Consider the following 8991-nt stretch of genomic DNA (forward strand, 5'->3'; position numbering starts at 1 on the left):
CAGTTAAAACATGGGGGGGCAAAGCATTTTAAAAGTTATGAATTTCCATGATCTGCATTAATATACTAATTTTCAAACCTGGGTTCCTCCAGAACAGGAATTACAATCCTCAATGCATTCAAGAGCCTTTCTTGCATCACATTTTAGTTTTCCTATTTTTTTCCTGTTTTCATTCATTTTGGTTTTCTATTTTAAATTCTAGGTTTCCACATTTTTAAATAAAACACAAAACTAACTAATTCCTTGTTTCTTCCCTGAAGGAGTAACTTCCTTTTCCATCAGCTTAAGCAGGCATTATATCAAGCACTGCTTGATCCACACCTGTTCTACAACAGCTCAGTATTACTGTTCATTAAACAATCCTAAACTATTAGGAGCCACACTGACTTTATGGGACTGCTGGAAAAGTCATGTCATACACAATGTATAGGCAAAAAGAACGTCTCTAAAAATAAGCTGGCTGTGTGACACTACAGCAGAAGTTCCATAATTCAACATACAAGTTGTGACAAGTAAAGAATGTGTAACTAAGAAAGAATTGACCCGCAATGTAACAGTGGTTCTTGTCTTGGAAGAGAAGGGCATATGGCTCGTCTTCGTGTTTTGTAAATAAGACACGTTCACTCCAATAGGACCACTCGTGGTACTGAGCCCATGCTTGCATTTTCACAGGGCCACAAAAAGGGAGACAGAAATTGGGATACAAAACAAAGAATGAAACTTTGGCAAAGCTTTGACACTGTGTCTTCCAGAGTGGTGAAAGAAATACCTGAATAAAATAAACATCCAGAATCTCCTGTCAGCAAAACCAGAAAAGATCCTAAAGGAATACAACCATGAGTATTATAAGACAAGACTAACGGAGGAAGACAAACGTTGTCCCAATAATGACATTACCCAGACTTTAACAGTTTTCTGCCATAGGAAGTCTGTAACATTTCAGTTCATTATGATTCCCCATGCATCCCTTAAGAGCCTCAAAGCTCATAAAAATGATGTGTCATATTTTGATACTTGTACTAAACACAAGCTTTGTGATTACCAGTGTTTAAACCCAACACAATTCACACAGTCCTCACTGAGGTATCTGATTAAATTTCTAATATTCATGAACTAGAATTTTAATATTGAATGCTCAAAATGATTTAGGTCTTTTGATGTAATGGAACATAAGTTCTTTAGTGTCAAGTGGAAGGCAGATCCTTTATTATGGCATTAATTATTTGGGATATTAGCATTAATTTCTTTCTCTATTTGAATTAAATGGAATTCAAAACAGTGTGAATTTATGAATAGTCCACAATATAATTATTTCTATATTACCCTGCAGCACTAGCAGAAAGACTGCCAACAGACCTAAAAATGTAAAGGAAGGTGATGGATCATCAATTTTTCTTTTAATCTTTTTTTCTGAAAGACGGGAAAGGTAAAAGCTCAGAATGTTTATACTCTAAATGGCTTCACTCTTTTTTTGATGTAAAAATACCTGTCTTTATACCTGTAAATGCCACCTACATTTTTTGCATTCAACATGCAATGATTAAAGGAAAGCACAATTAAACAAGATATACCATAACCAAATTATTTTATGACTGGAACAAAAACATTCTTAATTTAAACCACAAAACTGAAAAAATAGCAGGGATTTTTAAAAAATTTCAATACTCACTGGGAAAAATTCTATGTCTTCACTTATATTTCCAAAATTGCTACATACACAGAATTCCAAGTTCTGGTAGGAAGGACTAATTAAAGATACAAACATGGTACCTTCTTCCCAACACCTAAACAGTACCAGTTATCATTTCACTTATATTACAGGTATTGCCAGACAGTATTGCTAACAGAAGTAATTCATAACTATAAATAAATAAATACACCACCACACATGAAAAACTGCTGTTTGCAGGTCATTTGAGTCAGTTACCAGAGCACTAGGTACTGACAGACCATAATCCAGCTTAACATTCCAATACAAATCACAGAAAAAACAGCATTTTTATAGTTTTACCCAACTTTTAAGACTTCTTCAGTCCAGTTAAACCAGAAACACCTGGTCAACTGAGACTGCAACCTTACAAATAAACATCAGCCAAGCCTATAAATAAACCAAATAAGCCATCTGTGCCAGACTGGCCCTGTTTGTAGCCCATCTACACAGGTGTCAGCTCCTGGCCCTGCACTCTACAGCTGAGCTACCATGGAGTATTTGTACCACCACTGACCGTGCTGGTTCAGCACTAACACAAAATGAAAAAAAATTAGTAAACAGAATGCTTGTTTCCAACCTAGCAAATACTCAAAACCTATCATTCTGGTTTTGCTGAAATTTTTACTGAAAATACTGAAGGCATTTAAAACACATGCCTCTTTAAAGTGACTGGATGAGGTCCAACTACCTTTTTTTCTCTTCTACCATTTAGCAAACAAATTTTCAATCTAAAATTACCAACTAAATTTTCAACCAATATTAAATCTATTTAAAATGAAAACTCAAAGGATACTTGTAAAAACAAACTAAAAAACCCTGAACTCAAACCTGGAAAAAGCCTAAAGTTTTGCTGAGCCAGGTGGCAGTGTGCATTTGCAGCAGCCCAAGTCTCCTGTGGTGGAACCCAGAATCCTTGACATGCCATCATTCAAGACCTGTCAAATTTGATATCACTCAGCGTGTGTCTGGAAGGACACCATCCATTCAGGGAAATGAACGTGTCATTTGTTGTCATGACAGCTATCAAAATTCAGCCCGAGAGCATATCACAGAGCCACGTATCTCTCCTTCTGCACTAAAAGGTTGAAAAATACTTTCCTTGTCGTCATCCTAAACATCATTAGGATGTCAACTAAGAAGTCAGCTCCCCTGAAACAGCAGTGGCCCAGGATGGCACTGGGAGCCAAGTCCGACACACAACAGATGTGGGAGAAAACAAGTGTGATGGATACACTGCTATTGTAATAACAGGAAGGGAAAACCTTGCAGCCACGGTAGGCTCAGGGTGTTCTTACTGCATTAAAACCAAGAGGTCAGGATGATCAATGCTTGGGACTCTGCTTTGGTATCAGTGCCAGGTTTTGCTAAACAGGAGGCTTCACTTATTACTGTTCCCTGAAATGTTTATTAGTCCAGAATGCTCTGAAAAATATAGAGCAGTTAAACTCTCCATACACAGATTAGGTTTTAACAGGACATAGTGTTCCTCTTCTCTCCCAAACCTATGAAAAGACTGAAGGAATTAAGTGGTTTATTTTACTATATAGTTAACTAATACTTAATTGGTATACAAATAGCATTATTTCAGCCAACTTAAATTCGACAAGGATGAGTTAGAAAATTCTACTATACTTCATTTATAGTTTATATGCTTAATGAATACCACTATTCCTTTCTAAACCTTCCCAGCCTTGCAAGGATCTAATCTTATTTTGAAGGAAAGGTTACAAGACAGTGTTTAATGACTTTTTGAAAATAATATAAATAAGAACAATATAGTTAAATCCAAAGCAAAATTGACCTTTTTTTTCCAAGAGCTTGCGTCTATTTTCTTAAAAACAGAACACATACTTTTTAAATGATGCACTGCCAGCAGAATCAATAATCCCACCCCAGCAGGAGCAAAAAGCACCTGCCTTTGTTACCCCTCTTCCTGTTCTCCTGCAGTGTCTGATGGCTCCTCTGTACTCGCACAGAGCTGACCCAGTGTAACCCACAGGGAAAGACAGGCAAGAGCCAGCACTCAGCTAAAAGCAGCTTCTCACATTGTAAGAGGATGCGACCCGCTCAGAGGACTGCATCAGGAAGAGCATCCACAGCCTCCAGATGCTTCATAAACTTCAGTACCTGCTTTCACACTCGTGTCGCTTCTCTTTATTAAGGCCCTCATAAATACCCTGATCATTTCTGGAATGTAGAAACTTCAAACACCTCAGAAGGCTAAAATCTGCCTTTCTATCAAAAAAGTAATAAACTGAAGGCCTGCTCATTTATTTTTGGTTATTAATGCCCCAGCTATCCAAATAGCACAACTGCTGAAACACAACAGGCTCCCTTAACTATATTTCGTTTTCTGATAAAAGATTTTATTTGAAACAAAGTTTGTATTTAATTTAATTAATTTTTTAAATATTTTAAAAAGCAGGTTGCCTAAGACAAGTTGCTACCTGATTCTGTAAAATATGACCTTTTTTTTGTCTAATAAAATTTCTGCTATATTCTATCTGTGGTTTATCTCACTACCTGTTTTCATGTCTGTTCCTATGGTTGTTTCTATGGTTGTGTGTAGTCTGCATACAGTAACTGATATGAATTGAGGAAAACTGGGTAGGTAAAAAGACACCCGTATTTTATTTTCCACCTGTATTTTGTCATGATTGTAAGAGCGAATCAACACTTTTGAGAATTCAGGGATCAGCCACGTGCCCCTTGTTCACCACATTTTCTGCTCCACCAAATAATCAACAGTAGTTACATGTCACCATATTAATACTGGCTAATGAGATCAGGACCAAAACCAGCATAGCAAACCTACAGTGCAAAAAGGCCTCTAAGCCACAAAGTTTGCTTCGACAATTGTGAACAAATACAGGCTATACCAGCATGCCTGAGCTTCCACTCTAACAAATGTTTTTCATAGCATGAGTATTCCTAAAACTTTACTTGACACCAGGGTTTTGTGTATAGCTGCAGTAACTCAAAATGCAATGGGTTGCTATTCTCTAATCAAGATTTATTCCTCTGCGCCTCAATTCTTAAAATTCTCAATACTCTATGAAAGCTAAAAAAGGTACACTGTCAGGCCACCTCATTGCACACAAAGTTATTATTTATGTTGGGTTTAAACTATAAACTCCCTTCATTAATAGCGAGAAACAAATTGATTTGCTGTGTCACATATACTTAATGAATATAAAAATATATATTTCATACTGCAATGCACTTTCAACTTACTCATGTCGTTAGCATTTATGAAACAATTAAGAATTCTTATGATGGGGAAAAAAGATTACTTTAAGGAAAAAAAACCAAAACAACAAAAACTTACAATTTTGAAGAATTACTTTACACACTACCGAACAGAGCAACAGTTTAATTGGGCAGAACACTGCTGACTACATTATTATGAGAAAACTAATGGGCCTAATTAATTTGCAGAAAAAATTTAAAATGGAACTACCTAAAACAGAAGTAAGTTTTGGATTCCAGGGCCAACATGCAGAAATCTGCAAAGCAAAACAAACAGAAAAGTCCCTTCTCAAAAGGTATAGCAGGATCTCATGTAGTAAAGACTGGACAATGGTGCACAGGTGAAATGATTAGTGCAGGCCTCACTTCACCTCAGGATGACAAAACAACACTATTTCCCCCACTGCAAACACCATCCCATCCCAGTAAACATCGTTCACTTCAGGAACTAGCAAGAATTCCTGACTTTCACTCCCTGGAAACTATTGTTCTACAAAATTTCTGTATACCTAGTAAACACAAGGACAAAGTGTACTACCTTTAAGTTCATTATTTGATGAGAAGCAGAAAGCAGCTCTCCTGCAGAGAGCCTCAACTGTCTGCCTTTTCCACATGCCAGATGACCTACTTTGGGGGAGCAGGGTGTCCAGCGACCAGCACCTCACCCTGGGCTGACTGAACTAACCCTAACATGGCAGTGCCTGCTTTCAATTTTCAAATTCCCTCAAACACCTCTAATAAATCCACATCAGCAACCTCCCTTCCTCAAAACACAGTGGGAGTGGGGTTTGGGAATATCCACAGCTTAGAAACCATCAGTCTCTCAATACAAACAGAAAATATTTTTCTAGAACTTATGCTTTACATTCAAAGATGCCTTGGTTTTGATTTCAAACCTGCTGCAAGTAAATTGATACAGCACCTGTCTCCATGAGTCTGGAAGCAGCTTTTATGCTCAAGGAGCATGAAAAACGCAGATACTCTGGGTAGTTTTGCTGCTGCTCAAGACCAGGACCAGCAAACAGAGCTATCTGGGTATCACTTTTCCAGTCGTTATAGTTTCTACCGAGGAAAGCCATGAGCACTGCAAAGGATTAACATACCAACAGCAACACAAGGCACAAAAAAAACCCAAAAAACAAAGTCTGGAAAAGAAGCAGACACTGCTGACCTTGTCCCTCTTCTTTAGCCAACAGAAGATGTGAGGTGACACGGAAGAGAGCAAACACCTTTCCTTAAGCTTTCAGAAGCTAGCCAGGAAAATAGAGAAGAAAAGAGAGGAAGGGGAGGTAAGTTCCATTTCTGTAATGCAACAAGGCAAAGGCTGAAGTTCTGAATTTATCATATGTTCAGTAGCCAAGATGTAGTAAAAAGGATCATTCAGACTATCACAGGCTAACTCTGTTAGTTTTGGAAAAATATCGCAAAAGAGATTTTGTGTATAATTTTTTTTTCACAAAAGCAATCGGAAATGTAATCTGGTAGAAGCAGGAGGCAAATGCAACAGCTAATGTTGCAACGACAGAACAACAGCAATAGGAGCTAACATTATAATGAATCTGTATCTGTTTCATGGCCTATATAAAAATATTTGCTAATTACAGCCTTGATCTTCATGGTACAGGTGCCTTCTATTGCTACATTTATTCACTGTTCCCAAAAGTGACATCTTCTGTCAAAGTCACAAGAAGAAAGTCAGTTACAAAGACAAAGCGATCTGCTTAACTTCTTTAACACACTCGGGTGAGACAGAGGCTTTCGATTTCCAGAGTTGTGAAATCAATATTTCAGAGAAGCGACAACATTACATCAGAAATTATAATCCTAAAAATGAAAACACAATAGCAGTGACATCATCTATGTGGTGCTGACTCCTTCAGATTCCTAAAAAGCAATGGCAAAACAAGTACTTTCAAACAGAAATTCTTCATAATCTCCTACCCAGTGAGTCCGTTCAAATTCCTCCATATTAAGTTACCAGTCCAAACTCCCGATGATACAAACCACGCGTGGTTAGGCCATGAAAATTTGTTTTTACAAAGGCCACTACCACATTTCATGAAAGAGAAGTCTAATTCTCCCACGTTAAGCTGCTAGAACAGCAGCAGTATGTTCCTCAGAAACAAAAAAGCTCCACGGGAGGAAACACTTTTCAAGCTGAAGAATGCTTTAAATTCTTGCCGACTTTCAGTCACCATACAACTTTTAAAATAACAAAAGATTTCTCTTTTGTTTTACAAAAACATGATAGTTCCGAGTGAAATACTGCACAGAATTCACGGAATAACCCTGATGCACACAGAGAACCACATTCACTGTTAAAAAACAGTGGAAGATATTAACATAGAAACTAGAGCCGAGAGCCTTCATGATCAGCCAGCTGCAAGTCAGACCTGAACTACAAACCTGAATCCCGATCTGGCAACCTGATCTTAGATAGGCCGAAGTGCCTACCATGCCAGCAAGGGGTAGCCGTTAGCCTGGGCACATTTTTAACTAAAAACAGGGCGAGAAGACTTATAAACTTCAGTAATTTTCTTCCCAAAACACGCAGGGATGCGCTTCACTGAACAATCTTTACGTGAGACGTAATTTTACCTTTATGTCCTTTACCTACACCGGCATCGACCGAGGCCACAGCGCACCATGCTCCTTGAGAAAATCCCCGGCCTCAGCCCTACTGAGGTCGAAAGTCGGTGACGGAAAGAAAAACGAACTGAGCGGACCGAGGGCGATGTCCCCGCCGCAGCCCGGTGTGCTCGCCCGCCGGTCCCCGCGCGGGGCGGCGGCGCTCCCGCTCCCGCCCGGGAAACTTTGGGGTTGCGCCGCTCTCCGGCCGGGAGGCGCTGCCCGCCTTCCCCCGGCGCTGCCCCGCGGCCTCCGGATACGCCGCCTCCATTCACCGGAGCCCCGCGAGGGGTGCGGGGGGGGTGGCGGCCCGGCCCGGCGCTGCCCCCCGGCCGGGCGGCACAAAGCAGCGGCTGTCACACGCACACGAGCAGCAACTCGGGAGGATGAGGAGGAGCCGCCCCCGAGCCCCCCCCGCAACTGGACGTGGCACAACGAACACTCCTCCCGCTCCGGGCCCCCCGTGCCGCCTCCGGCAGGTACCGGCCCCCTCCTGCGCGGGGCGGCCGCGGAGCCTCGGCCGCACAGGTGACACCCGCCTTTCCCCGCTCCCGACGCCCATTGCCCGCGTCGTCCGCCGCGGCCGCCACAAGTTTGCGGCGGGCCCCAGCCGCCGCCCCGGCCCCAGCCCCGTCCCGCCTGCGGCCGCGCTCACCTCCGGCCGGCCGGCGGGGAGCGGAGCGGGGCGGGCGGCGGCGGCGGGGAGGCTCCCAGTCCAGGCGGGCTCCGCTTCTTTGTCTCCTCGGCGGCGGCGCCCGCTCGCTCCCCCTCCGCTTCCCTCTGCCCTTCCCTGGGCGGATGCGGGCCGCGTCCTCCGAGAGGGGCCGGCTGGCTCCCCCCGCTTCCCCTTCCTTCTCCTCTTGCGCTCTTCGCCGGACGCGTCCAAGGCCCCGGCCCTCGGCGGCGGCAACGGCAGCTCCGCTCCCTGCCTTCCCTCTGCCTGCTGCGCCCGGCGGCGGCGGCGGCGGCCCCTCCTCCGCGAACCGCCCCCCCCGGCACAGGCACAGCCCCCGCCCCCGCCCTGCCCTTCCTGCCGCTGCCGCTGCCGGGATCGCGCGGGAGGAGCTCTCCGGGCTCCCCCTTGCCCGCCGGGAGGGCCGCTGCTCCCCCGCCCCAGCGCAGGAAGGACGGGCAGGGACAGCCTGGGTGGCTCCCTCCCCTCTGCGGGAGGACCGCTCCGGGACCGCGGGGCGGGGCAAAGGGGCCCTGCCCGGCAGGAGCACCCTGACACCTCTTTCCCGTTCTATCCCCGTGAGACCCGGCGCTCCCGGAGAAGCTGCCCCGCTGGGAGCCAAAGCGCCCGGGAAAAGTATTGGCGAATGCTGAAAGACCCGGGGATTGGGGGGGACACTCGCTGTTCGGGGCTGGGCCGCGGGAAGTGCCCTGGGGCGGGGAGGGGTGCG

General features: G+C 43.8%; 1 protein-coding gene across 2 annotated transcripts in view; it reads right to left on the reverse strand.

Moving 5' to 3' along the window:
* Nucleotides 1-8573, reverse strand: part of NCK2 (NCK adaptor protein 2) — an 85730-nt gene extending 77157 nt beyond the window's left edge. For both annotated transcript variants that reach the window (XM_030961542.1, XM_030961533.1), the window contains exon 1: nt 8244-8573. The gene's annotated coding sequence lies outside the window, so the exon portion shown is untranslated. The remainder of the gene's footprint in view (nt 1-8243) is intronic.
* Nucleotides 8574-8991: the final 418 nt, after the last annotated feature.

Source organism: Camarhynchus parvulus, chromosome 1 (genome assembly GCF_901933205.1).
Source record: "Camarhynchus parvulus chromosome 1, STF_HiC, whole genome shotgun sequence".
NCBI classification, from domain to species: Eukaryota; Metazoa; Chordata; class Aves; order Passeriformes; family Thraupidae; genus Camarhynchus; species Camarhynchus parvulus.